Source organism: Pipistrellus kuhlii, unplaced genomic scaffold, assembly GCF_014108245.1.
Source record: "Pipistrellus kuhlii isolate mPipKuh1 unplaced genomic scaffold, mPipKuh1.p scaffold_m20_p_8, whole genome shotgun sequence".
NCBI classification, from domain to species: domain Eukaryota; kingdom Metazoa; phylum Chordata; class Mammalia; order Chiroptera; family Vespertilionidae; genus Pipistrellus; species Pipistrellus kuhlii.
In genome coordinates, this window is record NW_023425584.1 from 53,352,401 (window position 1) to 53,374,964 (window position 22,564).

The window sequence follows — 22,564 nt, forward strand, 5'->3', positions numbered from 1 at the left end:
AAGCAGTGATCAACACTAAAATCTGAGAAAGCAAGAGTCTTTTCAAGGACGACTTGAGAGTTAGAAATAAATAAACCCCATCTTAATGAAATGAGCTTTCCAGATGACTCATGCTTTTGTGCAAACAATGTAAGAATTAGAGTGCCTATGCTTTATTGACAGGACAAATGAAGATGTGAATCCTATAAATATCCAGGAACGCAGTCTCTTGTGAAAGTAGATGTCAACTATAAATAAAAAGTACAATAAATGAAACAAAATATGCATATAAAATGTTATGCGTAAGTCTTTCACTAGCAAACCCTAAGGTTACCACTCATAAAAGTTGTCACAACTGCCTTTATCTGTAGGGTACTATTATCCCCAGTTTATACCCAAGGGAAAAGGCTCAGAGAGTGCAAGTAACTTCCCCAAGTTTTCACACTTAGAAATACCACAAATGGAATTTAAACTTAAAGCGGTCTTGACTCCAGAAATTCCTACTGTCTAAATGTTCTAGAAGGGTAAAAAATAAATAAGTCATTTTTAGATAGTTCTTCATTATGACATACCAAACAGCAGAAGCAAAACCAGTTTTTTGTGTTGTTTTTTCCCCCCACCTTTACCTTCACTTATATTCTTTCAGAGAAATATACTGACCAAGAAGTACCATATGCATTTTTACATGAGTGGAAGACAGAATGGAAAGTTGGCTCAGAAATACCATAAAATATGTATATAACTTCACAATGGGTCCTAACACATTGAACTAGAAGAAGCATAAAATTTGCCTCAATGCTACCAACATGAAAATAAACCAAAGAAAGAGGGGGTGTTGATAATCCTGTAGAATGCCTTTCACCCCATATTTGACATCACTCATTGGTTTTTCTGACATTTAGGTAAAGAAATCTTGGAGCAAATGGTCAAATTTGAATGTAAATCTAAGAGGCAGAACCAGTTCTTTGAAGGTTTTTGTTCCAGTCCTCGTTCTGCCAGTGCCTTAATCTTATTCTGTCTGACTCTCACTTTCCTCATTTACAAAAATTCACAAAATGTTTGTGAGTTTTCCCCAAAATAATTTATTAAGACAAATTTTAAACATATAGCCAAGTTGAAAAGAATCATATGGTAAGCACCCATATACCCTCTGTCTACATTCTACCATTAACATATTACTATCCTTGCTTCAATGTGTACCCATCTATCAACCCACTTTGGGTGGATTTCCAAGTACATCACAGACATCCGCACACGGCCCCCTAAGTTCTGTGGCATGTTACAACTGAGTTTAGTAATTGTTTATGTTTTGTTTTTTTCATTAAATGCAAATATAATAAAACACACGAATCTTAAGTGTATATTCACTTCCTTTTAATGTACCCAAACTCGTATCAAGATATAAAATGTTATGTATTGGTGAGAGTTTGAGTTTGTTTTCAGGATAAGAGAGGCCCAGATGTGGTGAAAATAGAGTGGCTCTAATTAAAAGATCTTCGTCCTCAGTGGGTCCCTCTGCCCTGCCACAGGGTTCCAAGTACTCAGGTTCTTCAAAGGGAGATCACCCCAGCAGATGCTCTCTCAGATCCCTTCCCGCTGAATATGGCCAAAGCCTGTGGTTATAGGTGAAAGTAGTTCAACTACTCTGACATTTCCTGCCTCCCACCAAACATGAAACATGGCCAATTTCTCAAAGCTTGAAAGTTTCCCGGACAAATTATAATTGGCTTATTGTTTGTTCACTATGCTTAAGACAGTCTCATATTTTCGTCTCAGATATTCATCTTTCTAAAGTGATTATGAATGGCAATTAATATATTTCTACACTAGGGCCAAGCTCTATTCATAAACTGAAAGGCACCTTCATTCATTCTGGGAAGTTCCCAAACATTAATTTGAGTAGGTATTTTCAGTGACAAGCGAAGTTTTCTGTACATGGAGGATTACAATTCCTGCTGAGAACACTCTTTCTGTCTGTCTCCCTCAATCCCGCCCGCCCCTCTCTCACTCTTTCTCTCTCTCACTCTTTCTCATTCTCTCATTTTGACCTTAAAATAATGTGCACTTTTAACACGTGCCCTATGGGGAGATGGAAGAGATTAGCTCTGCTCCTGGCCTTGTGTGACTGTAGGGAAGGCTCCCAGACTTCCTGAGCCTCAGTGTTCTAGTTGGTAATACTGAGTAAATAAATAATCCTCAGTACTAATAACCTCAATCACATGAACAGTGAATACAACACACACTTCAAAAGCATCATCTTCCTGCAGGCAATTAAGCACCTGGCAAGGAAAAATATAAACCTGTAGTTCATCAGATCATTCCATCTTAATCATTCAAACCTAACCACAAGCCTTCAATCAAACTATGACTAGAGACTTAATCCTGCTCTCAGTAGTTACACAGTGCTGCCTGAATAGCTACACCTTATTTCTCTGGCGCTTCTTCTTTGTTCCATTTTTTTTTTCCCCTCAGACCATCTTCTTCAAAAGGAAATTCCAGTTTGAGCTATTATTTAATATGTTTCCTAAAACCCTAAAAGGCCACCACTATCATTTGCCATCTAGTATGAAATGGGATCTGATCTATGATGACCTGCTGCTCCACACCTCTGTATATCTAATCATTTATGTTTGATTTAGACTATTAATCATAAGTATTGCCTCTGACGAAGATATAAGAAGATATACTCCGGTATACCACAATTGGTAGACAGGATAAAAGAATTCTGGTAGGAACAGTTTAACCCATGAGCGTACTCATTGCTCAGGACTATTAGGAGACAATTCTCCAAGGGTCTCCTGGGAGCACACCTTGTGAGCAGAAGTACTGATACCCTTAGTTCTAGACCTAGACCATGTGGTCCAGGGTTTCTGTATAAAGAATAGTCTGTAGGCAGACAGGGCAGCGAGCAGACTTGTTTGCTGAGCAGCACATCTCTCCGGGACAAAGTCTGGGCAAGTTTGCTTCAGCCCATGGGAAGAGCGTTCCCTAAGCTCAGGAACTCCAGCAGGGGCATGACTCCTTTGCATCAGCACCATCCACCGGCTCATGTCAACACGGCACCCCCAAGAACTCACACAAACCTGGAGTCCTCGTTTTGCCTCTAAAACAAAAGTTTCTGCTGGCATCTGTGAAAATGAGGCAGGCTAACCCAACAGCCCGCAAGGACGATCTACAAGAATCTCAGACTGTTCACATTCTTCCTGAGGACATTGTCATCGTCCAGGCTTGTTAGCCCGGTATGGCCCTCTCTCTCACTGGGGACTGCCCTGCCTCCCTCTCAGGTGACGCTGAACTCACTTGAACAGCAAACCTTTGACACCGTGCCTGAAGTCAGAGTATTCTATGGGTTTGGACAACAGTACAAATTGCATTCCACAGACTCCAAAAGTTATAGATGTCTATTTAGGAAAAAAAAAAATCTACAAAAAGTGACACAAGTAAGTTCAAGACTTCTCCAAATCCCGTTGAATATAACTTTTTTTTTATTTATTTTTTTTTTTTTAGCAGAGCCTGTTAGTTATAAGGAAAAACAAACCCTATGACCTTTTGGTAAAAGATGAAAACTAAGCAGAAAATACTATCTAATGAGGGTAATGAGTATAAACAAACATTCCTGAAAAGAGTTTAAACATTTCTTGTTGGTACTAAAGGTGACTAAAGAAGGTAAAGAATGAGAGGATTATAGAGATTAATTGCATTGACTTCTTATGAGTTTTGAAACTGCCCTGGTGTATGCTATAAATAATTATAAACTGCACTATAAGTGTTTCACAGAGTACCTCGGTTTAAATGGCTCCTGGGAGACAACTGTTATTTTGCACAACTGCAAATTAGGGGGATGATGCAGGAGGAAGGCTCAGTAATACAGGATTCCATTTTGGAAGGCAGTGCTAACATATTTTCAACTTCACTCTCATACCTAAGCAGGATGAGCTTTGCCCTGAATAAATTACATATCATTCTATTTGCTTTATACAGTTCTTTGTAATTAAGCCATAGTTCAAAAAGTAATCTATGTGTGCTGTCTTGGGGAGAAAAGCAGCATGAGGTGCCAAACACGAACACTTGGCTCTGAAAAGGCTCCTTTTCACACAATAAAAAGAGAATAGTCAGCAACACGAGGACATAAACCATGTGCCTGTCTAGCATCTAATAAGATTACTAGCATTTTGTAGATATTGATTAAATATTCACAATGTTATTTAATATAAATAACTTCATTCTCATTGAATATTTTAAACATAACAAACTCAGTACTAAAGGGGATTGGGGGGAAAAAAAATCAATGATCTGGAATTGTTATTCAAATACAAAATGTATCCGCTGGGAAATTGGCCGAACCCTCTTATTTGAAAAACTGTTTGGAATAAACATGTGATTACTTCACAGTCATGTGGTATGCTGATCATAATTTCTAAAAAATATTTGCTTGAAACTCCAATGCATAAAGTGTTTTATATTTGATTAGAGAAGGAAAAAGAAAAGAACTCAGCCCTAAAGGCTTTTGTTAGTTATATGGTAAAATGAATACCTCTATTGGGAATATTATTCTAAATGCAATTTACTATGATATGCTTACACAACCATAAGTATAAGCAGACACATGTTCTTAGAGATTAGAATGCCTTCTTATGGAAATTCTCAATACGTACGTAAGTTTCTAATCAAAGTGCCATGACAGAATGATATCCAATTCCCTAACTCCCAAAACCTAGTGAAGAACCCAGAGCGCTAAACCAGGAGAAAACCTACACAGGCACCGGCTTCAGGGCAACGTGTCACACGGACAGGATTCCCAGCCTGGTTCTGCATGAAAGCATTCTTTTCAATATCGATTTCCAGGTCCCAATCCCAGCAACTGGTTTTGCACTTCTGAGTTGTACTGAAGAATCCCAAGTTTAACATTTTTCTCTAGGTGATTCTGATCCTCTGAAAAGCTGGAGAGGTATTCACATGGGTCACAGAAACTGATTAGGAAACCAGAACAGAAGACAAACCAAATCACATTTTGGAATGAGAATTAGGAGGCAATGGAGGAGGAAGTCCAATCTAGCAGGGCTCCATGGCTGACAATTCAGAGACTCACACTGAAGATCTGAATTAGACTGTGTGTTAAGACCACGAAGATAGACAGGAAACCATGCATCAGCCCCTAGACTGTTAACGATGGCAACAGTGCAGCCAAAAGAGTACTGTCTTATTTTCTGAATTCAAAGACAATATAGTTTTTAAGAACATCTTTGACTTCAATTTTACTGTAGAAAAAAAAGAAATATTTCACATTAAACAGGCCCATAAATTGAGAGATATTTGTGTTTCAGAAACATTAAAATGTGGGTAATGCATTTTATTATGGAAGAATAGGGAGATAGAGTAAAGCATGTGAGGCACACAGAAAGGAGGTGGAAGTTGTTAACTTATATTGAAAAATTAACTTGAATAGAAAGTGGAGTTTAAAAATTACACACTCGATGAAAATCAAACATACTCTGGTTTTCTCACTTTGTAAACAAAAATAAATCATTACTTCCCCATATCATAGAAGTTTACACCCCAAAAGACTTGAGAGAGCAGATGTATTTAGTAAGTAAAAAAAGAAAGAACTCTTGCCATTTGCAGCAGCATGGATGGACCTGGAGAGCATTATGCTAAGTGAAATAAGCCAGTCAGAGAAAAATAAATATTACATGATATCACTCATTTGTAGGATATAATAAACAACATAAACTGATGAACAAAAATAGATCCAGAGATATGGAAGCATTGAACAGACCATCAAACCTCAGAGGGAAGGAAGAGAGGATAGAGGGAGAGGGGAAGAGATCAACTAAATAACTTGTATGCATGTAAGCATAACTAATGGACACAGACAATAGGGAAGGTGAAGGCCTGGGCTGGGGATGGGGTGGGCTGGGAGAGGACAATGGGGAATAATCAGGACACATGTAATGCTTTTAACAATAATATTGTAATTGACAAAAAAAAAGATTTCAAGCTTAGGACTCAGGCTTGGGTTTCACCATTTAGCAGCTATATGATCATGGCTACTTTAGCTAACCTTAATAAGCCCTAATGTCCTTTTATGTAAAATTGGATGAGGTACAATATTAACAGTAAAGTGTTTGGTATAATTATGTGAAATAATGTATTATTTTACTCAATTACTTAGTACTGATACAAATTACTATTTCAGCATTACAATATACCAGGTATTTCAGTTACCTAATTTTCTTGAAAACATTAGTTCAAAGATTCCTTCCTTATATAGTAACTAGAGGCCCAATGCACAAAAATTTGTGTAAGAGTAGGCCTTCCTTCCCCAGCTGCCAGCAGCAGCTTCCTCTGATGCCCAAGATCTAAGCTGGCTTCACTCCGGCCCCGGCTTCACCAGGAAGGACATCTGGAATGACATCCAGAAGATGTCCAGTCTAATTAGCATATTATCCTTTTATTATTATAGATGAAGGAAGTGCCCATATTTTAAAACATGTGGCTCTCCGTAGGATCATAGGATGCTATTGATAGATGTGGAATTGGTTTCAGGGACTCTGACTAACCTCCTTAATTTTATTGGAGGAAATAAGGCTAAGATCAAATGCATATAAAAGACATCTTAGATCAATGTCTAGAAATTGCTTAATTAAATTTTGTCTTACAGTTTTTACTTACTTTTCTTTTTTGATGACACTAAAGAAAGTGAAGTGACACTTGTTCATTAGAAAGAAATCAAACAATACTAACGAGGAAAGTAAACATCTCCCTTTGTTGCCCCTAGAAGCCCACTCTGCTCCCCAGAAGTAACTCTTTGATATGTGTGTTCTCTCAGACCTTGTTAATGTGCTTACAAATCCTTTCCCATATGAAAGGCATGATCTCAGCAACACACTAAACCCTGAGAAATTGGATTCAAGTCTTTCTGAAAGTTAAACAGCCAGGACTCATATCCAAATGTCCTGATTCTCAGCCTAGTGCCTATTTCACCACACATGATTCCTCATGTCCTTGTAGAGCATGATGCAGTTTGTATTCTAAATGTTATATTATTTTCCTTAACATCAATTATTTTTCTCTGTTTTTGTCTCTGATTGGTTCCTGCTTATAAAATACATCACTCAAGGAATTTAGTAAAACTTTTGCCAGCAGGGACTAGAGCAGGCAATGAAAATGAACTTGACGTTAATACCATTCCTTCCCCAAGAAAACCCGTGATACAACTATAACATTGCTTGTTGCAAAGATTTATTCTATTTCGCATCAACTTATATTATTGTCCTGAACATGTATTTCAATATCGTAATGCTGTTTAGCTTACCACAAGTTCATCAAGTGTCCTCAGTGAAACTGCCTTGCTCTGCATTGTGACTACAGTCACCTATATTCTTATTCTATTACTCCTGACTATAGAGTTCTCTTTTTGCAGGACAAGACACTCTCTCCAAGACATTCCCTTCAATTCCTCACATATTCCACAGGTGCCTCGTAAAAGAAAATGCTCACATTGCTATTACTGAGATGGCTGTTTGGATGCAATGAACAGAAATTGCTTTAACATCTCGTAATGAGCAAAACTCATGCTTCCCACATTGACAGAAATATCTATTATGGCCCTACAAGGGAAAGGACATCATGGCTGGAGTCCAAAAATGGATAAAGCTATAGTATGATAATGGTCTTTTATAAAAGCATAATTCTGACACGTTGTTAAATATTAGCTCATGCTAAACACCGGTCACAAGTCTATTTTCCATAAGGAGAAAGTTTTTTTCAAATTGTATGTTTATAATTTTTAAACTTTTTTGAGACCATGTGTCAAAAACCCAAACTTAACTATTTTTTAAGAAAAATAAGCAAACTGTCAGAATCTCTTGAGCCTGTTTTGTTCCACATGTTTCAGTTGCAAACTGTTACTGAAATAAATACTTACTGATTTCTCTCTTACAGCGATGCAGAAAATGTAAAACAGGTTTAAGGAAAACTCAAAGTTGTAAAACTAAAATTTTGGAAATGATTACGATTCCTCGGTGGAACTGTTCCATGGATATGACACTGAATGAAAACAAAAAAGATAAAATAGAGAAATAGGAAAGCTGACAAAAGAAGTCTGAGTCTCCTGTCCTGTAAAATTACAAAACTGAGATGTAGGCCTAATTAAAGAAGTAATTTACTAAGGGTGAATAAAACTAATTTTTTTAATTGACTAGTCACACAATCATTCTTTCATGGATAAGCCTGAGCAAACTGCACTAATTAATCTAAAACTAATTAAACATACCTTATCTTCTTTCTTGTAATTTAAATAATTCCCTGAATTAGTTGGATATCCACAAATTCACCATGTATTCTATGTGCTGGAATTCTTTTTCTAAAGTCTTTGCTTCCTTTATTTCTTCCATTGGAGCAGCAGTGTGAGACAGCTGTTAAAAGTCCAAACTTTGGAGGCAAGCCACCTTTGTTCAAATCCTGGCCCTACCACTTATTAGCTTTGTGACTTAGGACAAATTACCTAACAATTCTCAGTTTCTCCAGTTAAACTGGTATTTTAACAGTATTTACTTCATATGGCTCTTATGAGTATTAGAATTAATAGTTATACTTAATATAGTACAACAACTTGGCACATAGTTAGTGTTATATTTGCTATTATTACTTTTAATTAATGATAGGGGTTAGCAAATATTTTCTTAAGGGGCCAGAAAGTGAATAATTTAGGTTTGCAGGAGGTCCATACTAACGCTAGTGGTTGCACCTACTCAATGCTGCTATTGTAGCATGAACACAGTCATAGACAATGTATAAAAGACTGGGCATGCAAAAACAAGTCAGCAGTCTGCTGACTCCTGAACTATACAGTATAAGGTTTAAAATATTGCTCTTATCCTAGAAATGTGCTGCAGCAGTATTATTTTAAAAATAGAGAAGCAGAGTCATTCCTATAATACAGTGAGGGTACCCACCTCACTGCATTAAAGTGACTGATGATGCTTCTAGAAATTGGGTTAAGAATCATAACTTAGGTCTTAACACACTTGAGTACTATCTCTTTACTTCAGCTCCTAACCCTAATAAACTATGCCCAATATTTATTACTCTTAATTATTTTAATGTTGTTCTATTTGATACTAATTTTAGCCAAAACTCAACTTTATAAAAGGAGTTGTGTATGTTTTTAAGTCCAAGAAGGCAGGGATGCAGAGTATTCCAGTAAACAGGAAGACAATAGGGTGGGGAAGATGACAAGGTAAATATGGCCCAGGAGATAAGAACTCAGTGGAAATATGGAAAGTCACAATAAAGAGGGAATGTTTAGGACACCAAATCCTTTGTGAAATGAGACATAAAAGACAGAGCAGAAGAAAAATTTTAAACAATGAAAGGTATTAATACAATGGGAAAAGAATCTTTGTTGACCAATATGGTTACCATTTCCTATGCTCCTCATTCCTGATTCCTTTGAGTAGATTCATGAGTTTCATGTTGTCATCTGCCATTTACTTAAAAGGCTTCTTTTAACATTTCTTATAGGGTAAACTGGATAGTGATAAATTCTTTCCGCTTTTGTATGTTCTTTACCTCCCAAAAGTATTTTACTTCATTTTGGAAAGATACTTTCACAGTTAAAAAACTTCTAAGTTGGCAATGTTTTTCTTTTAGTACTTTGAAGGCATTGCTCTACTGTCCACTAGTTTGCATTACTTAAAATGAGAAATCTGCTGTCATGCTTATATTTACACCTCCATAAATAATTCCTTAGTATGTATTTCTGTAATATATTCTTTTCTCTGGCTTCTTTAATATTTTCTCACTATCACTGGATTTAAGCAATATGATTATGATGTGACACAGTGCAGTTTTCTTCATGTTCTTTTTTGCACTTGGAATTTGTTGATATTATTGCATCTATAGAGTTATTATTTCCATCAGATTTAGAAATTTTCAACCATAATTTCCTCAACTAGTTTCACCAACCACATTCCACCTCCCTTTATCTCCTTCTTCTTCAGAACTCCAATTACTTGCATATTGATGTTGTCCACAGCTCACTGATTCTCTGTTCTTGCTTTTAAAGTCTTTTTCTTTTTATGTTCCATTTTACATAGTTTCTTATATTGGGTTCAAGTTTACTAATCTTTCCTTCTGCAGTGTATAACCTGTTGATAATACCATTCAGTGCATTTTTAATCTGAGATACTGGCTAATTATCTCTAAAAATTTGATTTGGATCTTTTCTTTAATATTTTTCATGTCTCCATATATCAGCTTAAGTTTTTTGTTTTTTTTTCTAGCTTTTTGAATATATGAAATCTATCTATATAAAAGGCTAATACGCAAAGTGTCCCCTCAGGAGTTCGACCTGGAGACCAGGAGTTCGATGGCTCTTTATGATGTGCACTGAACACTAAGGGGAGGTGGGAACAAAGGAAGGCCCCAGCTGGCAGCCAGCAGCCAGGGAAGGAAGGCCCTTGCTGGCAGTTGGAAGGAAGGTCCTGGCCAGCAGCCGAAGTCCCTAATGGGCCCTGATTGCCAGCCAGGCCTAGGGACCCTACCCTTGCATAAATTTTGTGCACCCGGCCTCTAGTACCATTATAATTATTTTGATGTCTTTGTCTAGTAGTTCTAGCACATGTCCAACTTCTGAGAAACTTTTATTTGGTTGATTTTTGTCCTCTTTGTGAATCACATTTTTTGTGGTTCTTTGAAAGCCTATTATTATAAATATAACATTACCTAAACTTTGAGGAAATTAAAAATAAAAGTGATTCATAAGTATGACATTCTAATACCTTTCACTTTTACATTTTTACATTTTCTCATCTACATTTGTCCATATGCATCTATATTTTACATACTTTACATAATAGAACTATCATTATTGCTCACAAACATTTAGATATAAAAGGGGAATAACTATACATACATCTATCACTCTGAATTTCTTACTGACTCTTATCCATGTGTATATATCAACTTTGCAGTTGTAATAAAAGTATATTGTCAAATTAGTATTTCTATGCTATTATTTTTTTTATAAAAATCTTTAATATTCCCATATAGTCTTTGTTGTTTTTCCTCTTGAATATTTTAAATTTTGAAAAATTGCAAAATAGTTTATGCTTATTTTACAAAACAACGCAATTATATAAAAGAAAAAAATTATATAGCACATCCTATTCCAAATGCATTTCCTCAAGCAATAAATACTAATAGCATGTATGTATCCTCCCATATCTTTTTCTATTTTTTCTCTTTTTCTTATCTGTACATAACATATACACAAATATTTTTATGGTTGTTTTAGTAAAATTTTTTAAATTTATTACACTATAAATATATTTCTAGATGAACAGATATATGCTTAGTTAATTCTCTTCAATATCTTTATTACATTCTCTATTAAGAATATAACACATTTTGGACACCATTTTCCTAAGATAGACAGTCCAACTGTTTCCAATATTTTTGCCTCTTAAAACAATGTTGCAATACTGATTGTATGCTAGATGCAATGCTGGTTAAATTTTAACTTGTTAGTTGCTGGATATCTTTATATTCCTGTAAGTAATCTTTACTTTTGTTCTGAGGAGCAATTAAGTTACTTGGATCCTCGGTAGCCTGTTTTTCAAGCTTTGTTAGGTAGGACCAGAGTAGTGTTTAGTCTAGAACAAAGTTCTCCCCAATATTGTGGAAAAATTCTTCTCAGTATTCTACCTGATGTCCAATAAATATGAGGGTTTTTTCACTCTGTTTGATGAAACAGAACACTATTACTTGCTCTGTGTGAGCTCCAAGGATTTCCCCCCTTTTATCTCTTTGGGTGGGTATTTCCTGAGCCTTGGGTAGCCTTGTTACATGAACACACTAATCAGTTGACAGCTGAACATTTGGGTTGGACATTCTGCAGAATAAATGTAAGAACTTTCTGTAGTGCTCCAGGATTTTTTATCTGTGCTGCTCTCTCCTCTCTGGCATTTTGCCCTGAAAACTCTAGCTGTCTTAGATTCACAGTTCCATGTCCTCAACACAGGGAGACTTCTGGTCTCTGCCTGGATTTTCCTACTCTAAGGTAATCATAGGGCTAAATTCATTGATTCCCTATCTCCCAAAGACTGATGTTGTTGCCGGATGCCCAGTGTCTTGGGAAATATTGTTCCATATATTTTGTCTATTTTATTCTATTTTGTTAATTGCTTCAGGCACAATGATAAACCTGGTCCCTGTTACTCCATCCTGACCAGAAGCAGCTCACTCAGCTTGAACTTATTAAGATCTTTCTAATCCCATATCAGTAAATATGATCATTCAATTTAGAGAAAATTTTCTTTAAATAGTGAACACTCACCCATATAGAGAACCTTACTAAAGCAGTTTAAAAATTATCAAACTGTGGAAGTTTGTAAGACTATCAAGTGATAATCCCACTCAAAAGCTCAGTACTAGCTTATATGCTCACGGATGACTCAAAACGGCAAGCATAATTTGGAGCTGTGAGAAGGAGTTAAGAGAAATAGCTACCATCTTGAAGATGGATCTCCTAAAATTAAGTCACAATAATTTCTTTAGAGACTAAAAATACTTATAACCTACCAGAAGCCAGTTTCCAGCATGCCATAATTGCAAGAGTTACATCAAAAGGTTGATAGAACTTGGGGATTCAACAAGGACTGAGTCACATATGTTATGGCTTGCTGGAATGTCTAAAGGCATTTCCCCAAACCTGAAAAGGATGCATTAAACTGGTTGTTTGCTGCCAGAAAGCTAAGGGCATCTTAATCTACATGTTATTGCCTCCCGTTTGCCAAACACCTGGACAACCTAAGCTATTCCCCAATCTGACAATGGACTCTGTACAAAATCCTACCCTTTGAAGTATATATCTCCACCTTGCCTTAGGACAATTCATGTTAATAAAAAGCAAGGGATCCTGAGACAAGGAGAACTTGCTTTCTTTTGCCAGGCTCCTCTGACCCTCAATACCTTTCAAAATTATCTTTCGTCTCTGGACGCTTATTTAATCTACGTGCAGCCTACTCCAGATTGCTGAACCCTTCCAGATGCCAGATCAAGACCCACCGGCATTAAATGATGCCCCAACATCTGGCAATAACCATACCCCAGAACAAGGCTAAGAATCACTAAAAATAATGCAGAGGCAACAATATAAAGAATGCAAAAGTTTAAAGGACAAGAGAGTTATTGGGAAACCCAGATCATGAGCTGCCCAAAAGCAAAGTGTAAAGTAGGGTGGAGTTATCCCAACAGCTGGTTTCTCCACCTTTTTACTCTCTATCTGCCTAGTACATTTATGAAATGAACCTGACCTTTCATGTTAATAACTTAATGTTGACCCAGAATACAGTATTTATGTTTTAAAAGAAAAGAGGCAGAGAAAGAGCACTGCTTAATTCAAAGAAATCATTAATGTCATATTTTCAGGAAGCCATAATAAATCAGTGAACGACACACTGTGGGGTACTAGGTGACCTTTTGAATTCACTTCTGTTCACATTAATAAATTACCTCCCCTAATTTCACATAGTTGAATCACCTGCTCCAAGATAGGTTAAGTATGATTTGGGATCATTTAGTTCTTCAGAATAACATTCTAACACTTCTAATATGAGGAGTTTGGAGTACATTCTGAACATACATCCAGAGCCACATTCCTACAAATTAATGAATAAGACTGCCTTTGAGGCCCTGTGTAAATGAAAGGTTATATAGGAAACTCTGAATGAGTGTTGAGGTCAAAGTTTTATTATTAAAAGTTTAAATAATCATGTGAGAATAGGTTAAAGAAATGCCTTTTATATTAAATTTAAAACAAGAAAAACCTTATTAATGACTTTTTAAGAATTGAAGAGATCAAATGATGGTGAGCTGTTTCTCTATTTTTTTTTTTTCCAAATCAATAAAAGCCAATGCAATTAGTATCAAGAGATGCAGAAAATATTCCCGATCTACCTGACTGGAAAGTTTAGGGAAAACTAAAAATAGTTTTTTCCACAAGGTTAAAGAGTAATCAAATCTGCCTAAAGGCAGCACTGGTCAGTGCAGGCAACTTGTACTGCTTTAGTCAAGCAGCCTCTTCCCTGCAGTCACAATGGCTGGTGTGAGTTACACATGTACATTCTTCCCCCTGAAATGTGAACTGAATTCTTCCAAGCAATGGGCATAAGAATTGTTTACATTTAAATTGAAGTTTTCACAATAATGCACGAAATTTCCAGAGGTCTTGTGCATACTAGGGCTGAATGAATATCCCCAAAAGTCAGCTAAAACCAAATGGCAGCTTAATCATTATGAAAGTCCCATGTATGGTATATTCTCATAGAAAACTTTACAGTTATATTTTATAAATAAATTAGTTTTAAATAAAGCGATTTAATTGCCATAACTTTTAAATTCTAGAAGGAAGTGCCCAATAATGTTTAACATTTTCAAGAACTTTTTAACATTCAAAGTCCTCTCTAGAGAATGTTGCTTCTGCCAACATGGCAGACTAAGTACTGGGGCTGACCTTTCTATATAACTAAAAATGTTAAATAAAATACATCTTAAAATCTTCCTGAATGTATGACAAGATGAATAAAAACATTTTCATTGTCGAGTAAAGGATGGGGTCCGGAAAGATAAGCAGAAGACTAAAGCCAGCTTTCAACTGAGGGCACTTCCAAGCTCGGTTGACATGACTATTTGCTATTATTGTCAAGCAGGGTGCAGAGGACGGAATATACTGTTCAAGGCCCACCCAAGCTGGAGCGTCTAGTAGGATAACCCAGAACTCCAAAATCTGGGAGTCCTATGTCATAAGGAATAAAAAAAATTAAATTTATACCACCCCAGGTAACAGCACAAGAACTGATTTCCTTGAAACTTGAACTTAAGCAGGGGAAGAAAGGCAAGTAACCTCCGAAGTCTCATAGGCAAAAATCATCCCCAAAGCAAGTTGGAGTTCTAAATGTTCCTTACCGTAGTAGCCCAGTATATCAAGCAAGAAATTTAGTTTAAACTCCTCATGAACTGTTACTACACCCAAAAGAAGCAAAGAAACATCCCTTCATTAAAGTAATAAATAACTCCAATCTTCCACAAATTATTCCATAGCATGGGTGAGGCTAATATAATCTTGACACCAAAAACCAACAGTAAAAGGAGAGTTTCAGCCAACTTAACTAAGAAACATAAAAACAAAAATTCCAAGCAAAATGGTAGCAAACTAAATCCAAAGTTGTAAAAAGAAATCAGCCATACCTCATTTTAATGTGCTTCGCTTTGCTGTGCTTCGCAGATACCATGTTTTCATCAATATTGAGGCAAGAGCCTCCACCAGCAAAAAGATGACAACTTGCTGAAGGTTCAGTTGATAGTTAACATTTTTTAGCAATAAAGTACTTTTAATTAAGGTATATACATTGCTGTTTTTATACATAATGCTACTGCCCACTTAAAGGAGAAGAACACAGTGTAAACATAACTTCTGTATGCACTGGGAAACCAAAATAATTGTGGATCACTTTATTACAATATTTGCTTTATTGCAGTGATCTGGAACTAAACCCATACTACCTCCAAGGTATGCTTATAATGGATCATGCTCGAATTGGGTTCATCTCAGGAGTAAATATTATTAAATCAGTTATTCTAACTCACCACATTAAAAGGGAAAATAAAGGTAATTATATCATCTCAGTAAATGCTGAATTCCTAATCTGATTAAAAAAAAAAGTATCTAGTTTTTAATAGAAAACATCAAATGCATAACTGGTAAGTAATTGAAAGCATTCTCTTAAAAACTGGAAACAGAGTAAGCCCTCGGTCATCACTTCCGTGCAACACTGGAAGACTACCAGCACAGTTAGGCGAGGAAAATTAAAAGCATAAACATAGTAAAGGCAGAAACAAAGTACGTATATTTCAGATTATTTGATTGCCTACATGAAGACTATACAGATAAACGATAAAAACTAATGAGATACTTTAAAGATGCTAGATAAAAAGTATATCAAAAGTCAAATACAGCACAGCTGCTATGGCTCAGTGGTTAAGCATCAACCTATGAATCAAGAGGCTGAGGTTCGATTCTTGGTTGGGACACATGCCTGGGTTGATCCCCAAGAATAGGAAGAGAGGGGATGCAGGAGGCAGCCAAACAATGATTCTCTCTTATCACTGATGTTTCTATCTCTCTGCTCCCTTCCTTTCTGAAATCAACATAAATATATATTTTTAAATCAAAATCAACAAACAGCAACAGAAAACTTTTTAAAAGTACACATTCACATTATGAGAAAATAAATGAATAAATCTATCAAATATACAGGGGAAAAAAACTTTACAAATAAAAACATTAAAAATTCAATAAACAGCACTAAGGAAAGCCTAGACAAATGCTATTATATACAACATTCATAACTTAGAAGATTCAATATCATAAAAATAATTCTTGCCCTAGCTGGCCTGGCTCAGTGGATAGAGTGTCAACCTAGGACTGAAGGGTCCCAGATTCCATTCCAGCCAAGGGCACATGCCTGGGTTGCAGGCCCTATCCCCAGTAGGGGGCGTGCAAAGGGCAGCCGATCAATGATTCTCTCTCATCATTGATGTTTTTCTCTGTCTATTCCTCTCCCTTCCTCTTTGAAATCAATAAAAATATATTAAAATAATAATAATAATTCTCTCAAAATTAACTTATAAAGCCAGTGCAATTCCAATCTAAATTTAAACAGTGGGATCTGACATGATTTCAAACTTAATATAGAACACAAAAGTCCAAATATAACCATATATTCCTAAAGAACATGAGGGGACCTGAGAAAACAAGCATTAAGAATCACATACAACTCCAAGGATCTCAAAACCAATTTTATTTGCTTTACAAAACACAAACTTGTCTTTTTATTTTTTCTCACCTTACTCACCTGTATCACTGTCTCCAATCATTCAAATATGCAGAGATTTAGATATCATCTTTGGCTCCTCCTTTTTTTCTACTCTTTTGACCTTTCACCTCAAGGCCAAGCAATTGGTGACTGGTTTCTTAAATCCAGTCCCTCTTTTCTGTAACTACTGATGCCTTCCAAATGCAAGCACTCTTCAACACTGACCTCTACTACAACTCTAACAAGCTGTCTCCCTGCTTCACTGCTCTTTACTTCCAACACCAACTAACTGAGCCCATCCTTTACAACCCCTCCTTCCTATACAATGTGGCTGTAGTCAAGCCAATGATTTACTTTAAAATTTTAGTAAATCTACCTCTCACTGCCAGGGGGATCAAGTTCACTCCCCTTACCGATAACTTAAGATCCTTTACATTGCATCTTCCAGACTCATTTCTTGCCAAAGCACAATCCCTTCTTACCTTTCATTCTGTCTGCATCAGACTATTTACCAATTTCATAAAATTCTGTAACTCTTCACTGCTCTTCGCCTGTTAGCCATTTAACAGCCTTCTTGGTTATCACACCAACTGTGCATTATAGCAATGCTTGTGTTCAATAAACATTTATTTTACTTAATAATGCCCCCAAAGTTCAATAGTAGTGAGGCTGGCAATTTGGATATGTCAAACAGAAGCCATAAATTGCTCCCTTTAAGTGAAAAGTTGAAAGTTTTTGATTAAATAAAAAAAGAAAATTATATGCTGGGGTTCCTAATATCTACAGTAAGCACAAATCTTCTATCCATGAAATTGTCAAATTTATCAATTAATCTTTACCATATGTATGTATGAATAGGGAAAAAACATAGACTATACAGGGTTTAGTACTACCCAGAGTTTCAGGCCTCCACTTGGGGTCTTGCAATGTATCCCCCACAGGTAAAAGGAGACTACTGTGTACCATAAATAAAGCATATTCCAGGAAATATTTGTAAGAATATATATTCTGATTAATATATAATAGTGTCCATTTTTAAATGCTAAATTAGGATAATTTAGCATAAAATTATGTGACTTGAATGTAAGCAAGTATTTATACATAAACTATAATCTACCTGCAAATGGTAACGTTAAGAATACACCAGATCAGACACTGTATCATATTTCATATCTCTTGAACCCAAAGATAAATCCATGTTTCACTCCCAGGAAGCGTTCAATAAAGCTTTGATGAATTTATGAATATTTCTAGCTTAGTGCCATGTGCTTAAATTTAACTCTGCGTAAACATAGGATTGTGAGTATGTAAGCTCTTCAAGTTAATCCAGATGGCAAATAAAATCTGAACCAGAAATTATTGGAAGACTAGATGGCCAAGATTCTATTCACACATTAGTTCATGTGAACTGAAAATTGTCAGTATGTTTTTAGTATATCAAGCATTTGAGCAAGTAGCCAAGAAAACAACACACAGACATGTTTATATTATTACCTCTGATATCTTTCCAACAAAAATCTATTTAGGAGTTTAACCTCTCAATTGCAGTATGTAGAGGACTTGAGACATGCACATATGGTGGCAAGAAAAATGAACTTTATCCCACAAATGTTTTTTTTATAAAGATCATCTTCCCACAAATACTCAGTTGCAATTCAAAAATAATTTTCCACCTCCTATATATTCATGCTACTAAGAATAAAAATTATACAGTGTTTATTTACTACTGTGTTCCAGGCAAAGTGATCATTAATTTACATTCATTTAATTCTTCAAATAATACGAGCATCATAACACCATCTCCATTTTATAGATCAGAAAACTGAAGTGTAAAAAGGTTAAATATTGTGCCAAAATCCTCACAGTTGCTATATGGTAGGTCCAATATTAGATCCCATGTCCATCAAACTCCAAAGATCAAGTTTTTAACTATTCTGCCTCTCTGAAATCTTAAAATATAACTTTTGAAGCCAATCCCAATTTTCAAAAATGTACTAGTGCCCCCTAAAAGTAAAAAAGTAGAAACATCATGCCAATAATAGCAACACATGACATCCAGAGTTTCATATTCAAAATCTAATTCCACCACTGAGTGACATAAGGCAAGTTATCTGAAACACTAAGCAACAGGTGCAATTCAATATAGAAATAAGATAGAGTATCAGATACCCATTTTAGCAGCCTACACTTGTGTGCGTGAAGCTGCATCCCAACTCTGAGGATGATACACTAGAGATCTGTTCTTACTGCAAGCATCTGAACCCTGGGACACTAGGGAGGTGTGCGCTATAATCATTATCTTCTTTCGGTATTTTAACTCTTGGTTACTGGTTCACAAATCTCTTTCCCCCATAGAAACATAAGGCAACAGAAGGCCCCAGATTTAGGTCATTACTTCCGTTACCCATTCCAGATGGCAAATCCCAATTATTTCTCCCCGAACAACTGCCTTCAGTCTACACTCCATCCAGGTCCAGATAGATACTATTTCTTCTCTTTGGACTAAAAAAAAAAAAATATATATATATATATATATATATATATATATATATATATATATGAACGTTTCTCTTGTCCCCAGGTTTCAAAAAGAAGGAGACAGAAAAGGGAAGCCTGTTTTACCAGATTTTGTTCTTACCCATTTGTTAGAGGACAAGTATAAGCAGGAACTGTCCCTCCAGAAAGCCAGATATTTTGCTAAAAATATGTTTTCTTCAAAGAAATTGTAATATAATAAATATTATATACAGTATGTGTTCTGAGTGTACCAGATTTCCTAACCTTAGGAAACTAGACTGGATTCTAAGAAGTTTAGTTAACCCTATGATCACTAAAGGCTTTCAAGCTTTGGATCTTAGGGCTTTTAGACAAGTTGGGATTGAAAAGGATCAAGTTATTTATGTTCCCTTCTCACAGTGTATTTATTTTCTCAAAGGCATTCACATGTCATTTACATACATAATGTACACTGTAAACCACTTTCCTGAATTGCCTGCATTTGAAAGGATATTATTCACACTCCATGGGCTCATAATCATGAACTCACTGACTACTCAGAGAGCAAATTGAAAGTGTGAAGCAATTTAACATGTGCCACACAAAACGCTGGAATCTGTGCCAAGAAGGAACACTAATGACTGAATTCTGCTCAAATTCAATTCAACGCCTGCCTTAATCGACATGGAAAGCCTGCTGTCACAAGTTATATACTTGGGGCAACACACAGCAGTGTCTCCCCAAAGCTATTTAGCATTTTCATTTGTTTCATACCTAACTGAGGCATTTCAGTGGTAGGTCTCCCCACTCTGACAAAACAGTACATGGCTTACAAAATGTAAGGATGTTGAACGCTGAACACGAGATGTATTCTCAGTACAGAAAATCACAGTGGATGGATGCCCACTGCACAAAGACCATCACTTCAACTGCCAGGCTCTAGACGTTTGTGCTGGCTGGAGAGCCAGCGTAGAGCATTCAAAGAGAGAATGGCCTCTGGAACACAGAACCTCAATTCATGTTCTCACCACTTACGGACTGTGGTGACAGCCACCCAAGGTCATTTTTGAGGCCTAGTATCCCCTTTTGGGGGGACAAAATAATGTTAAATAGATGGAATGATGTTAACTAGATGGGATACGGTGAAGACAGGAGCCCATTTAATATGTTTAATGTAAAACTATGAACTATGAACTTTGACATGAGTCATGAAGGCAAATCTTAGATATGTGAGGTATATGAGGTCCAAAATGTATTCACTTAAAAGTTCTCAATTTGGCTGTTTTCTAGTTACACATAAGGGTCTTCCTGGGTATTTTAAAGATTTACCTTCCACGAGATGAGGCATACTTCATAACACAATAACATGAGTACAAAACAAAAAATATCATCAGCTGAAACTGGTTTGGCTCAGTGGATAGAGCATCTGCCTGCAGACTGAGAAGTCCTGGGTTCGATTCTGGTTGGGGGCATGTACCTTGGTTGCAGGCACATCCCCAGTAGGGAGTGTGCAAGAGGCAGCTGATCGATGACTCTCTCATCGATGTTTCTAACTCTCTCTCCCTTCTTCTCTGTAAAAAATCAATTTTATAAATATATATATTTTAATGCCTTCAACCCTCAACTACTAGGTATTTGTACTCCAAACGATCAAAGCAGAGAAACAGAGTTCCTCCCTTCCAGCACAGTCGTCCCATTGACCTGATACCAAGGCGGTTCCCAATGCTGCACAAGAACCGAGATTGTCCTAATAAACACGTCAAGTCCACTCATGGCCGAGGAAGCAAGCTCGAAAGACGTTGATATTAGCAACCAGGCCGGGGCCATTAGAGGTGCCCCTGTAGTACACAACCCATGTGCTGACAGGTTCGCATAGATAAGCAATGTCAGGAATGAAGAAACTATTCCACCCTCTCACCCCTCCACCTCTGCCTCCCCACCACACAAATTAAATGCAATCGATAGGAAGTTCAACAACACAGACAGTATCAAATGCTGACTTAAATATGTGGTTTGTGTCTCCATCCCTGTAAAGATTCCTGTAATGTGTAAAACAGCGCAGTGTATTAAAAACTGTTGAAATGTCTTTATCAAGCACTGAAGCAAATGCTTTGAGTGGGGTACTAATAACATAAAATTAGATTTTGTTGGGGGAAAATAATATATCTTGGAAGCATTTCTGACCTACTTAATGTATGGTTTCAACTTTTTAGAACTGTCATCATTTGAAGAAGTTAGTTCGTGTCCCATATGGTCTATAGCAAATATTTTGTCTTAAACCATACATGTAAATTGCAGGAAAAGAGCTGAGTCAGATAAACATCTGCTCAGTTCACTTTCTGATTTTCAACTAACATCTAATTTGCAATACTTCTTAATACAAATATGTAGTTGAACTCTTCAGACGAGCTTGACAGGATTAGCACCCATTTTGTAAGGAGCTGACAAAACAAGCATTCCATTAGCCAGCCCACAGTGTCTCAAAACCCAATAATCAAGGTCCCGTTTGCAGCGCTGACAATAGCAAGAAGTAAATAAGCAAGGGGTACCCTCCTCCCACTTTCTGGGGAAGAATACATTTTGTAGAATCCATTCCATAGCTGCGAGGCTATAACATTTTTTTTAATTTTCTTCCCAAATATTATTATTTGATAGATAACTAGAGGAAGTACACCACTAACCATATTTCTAAATCATTCGACTGTATGCAGGGTTGGGGAGAGGACACTCCAAGCCTTAATTTAGGAAATGTAAGACCACGATTAATTCCAGGTCTTGGAATGTGAAAGAACTGGAAGACACCTCAACAACTTCCCCAGTAGAGGAAATCCTACATCCCCAGGAATCTTGCCAGGCACCTGAGCCCGGCCTAGGCCAGCCTAGCTGTGGGCTCAGGATGCTGCAGGGGGCTTCCCTACAGTTCAGGGGAGCACGGTGCCCCTTCCCCCATCTCCCCAGATACCAGATGGCCCCAGCAGGATGTGCAAGGCCACAGCTTAAATGGATTACTTGCTTCTATCTTTCCTAAGCATTCTTAGAAAAGCTTAGGGAGGGAACTGGATTTAAATATTCTAAAATATGGGTCTAAGGTACTGCTTGAAATAATAGGTAATATTCTAAAAGGAAAAAAAAATATTAATGATGGTAAATCACTAGCAGTTAATATTTTCTATCTGATTTCTAGAAAAATTTGAGGGCTTTCTTCTTTC

At 36.5% G+C, this 22,564-nt stretch overlaps 1 protein-coding gene across 1 annotated transcript in view; it reads right to left on the reverse strand.

Moving 5' to 3' along the window:
• TLL1 (tolloid like 1) overlaps positions 1-22,564 on the reverse strand; it is a 153,562-nt gene that overhangs the window by 125,358 nt on the left and 5,640 nt on the right. The window lies entirely within an intron of this gene.